Source organism: Penaeus monodon, chromosome 33 (genome assembly GCF_015228065.2).
Source record: "Penaeus monodon isolate SGIC_2016 chromosome 33, NSTDA_Pmon_1, whole genome shotgun sequence".
In the NCBI taxonomy this organism is placed as follows: domain Eukaryota; kingdom Metazoa; phylum Arthropoda; class Malacostraca; order Decapoda; family Penaeidae; genus Penaeus; species Penaeus monodon.
The window spans coordinates 18,277,777-18,278,027 of NC_051418.1; positions in this window are offsets into that span (position 1 = coordinate 18,277,777).

Here is a 251-nt window from a genome sequence, read left to right on the forward strand (position 1 = left end):
GAAGGCCATGCGGAAGACGAGCCGAGTCAGGAGCTGTCAGGAGGAGCGGCGAGGGCGCGGATACGACCCCGAATGCCGTGAGCGTTCGAGACGGCGTCAACAGGAGTGAAAGTCACGTATGGGGCTTTGCACGAGATCGCTCTTCATATTTCCTACCCTGAAGCAAAGCCTCAAAAACAATTATATCTCACCTGATATTCCTTCAGATTATCTGCAAAGTCTGACATGTGAGTGTTACCGGGATTTCCACT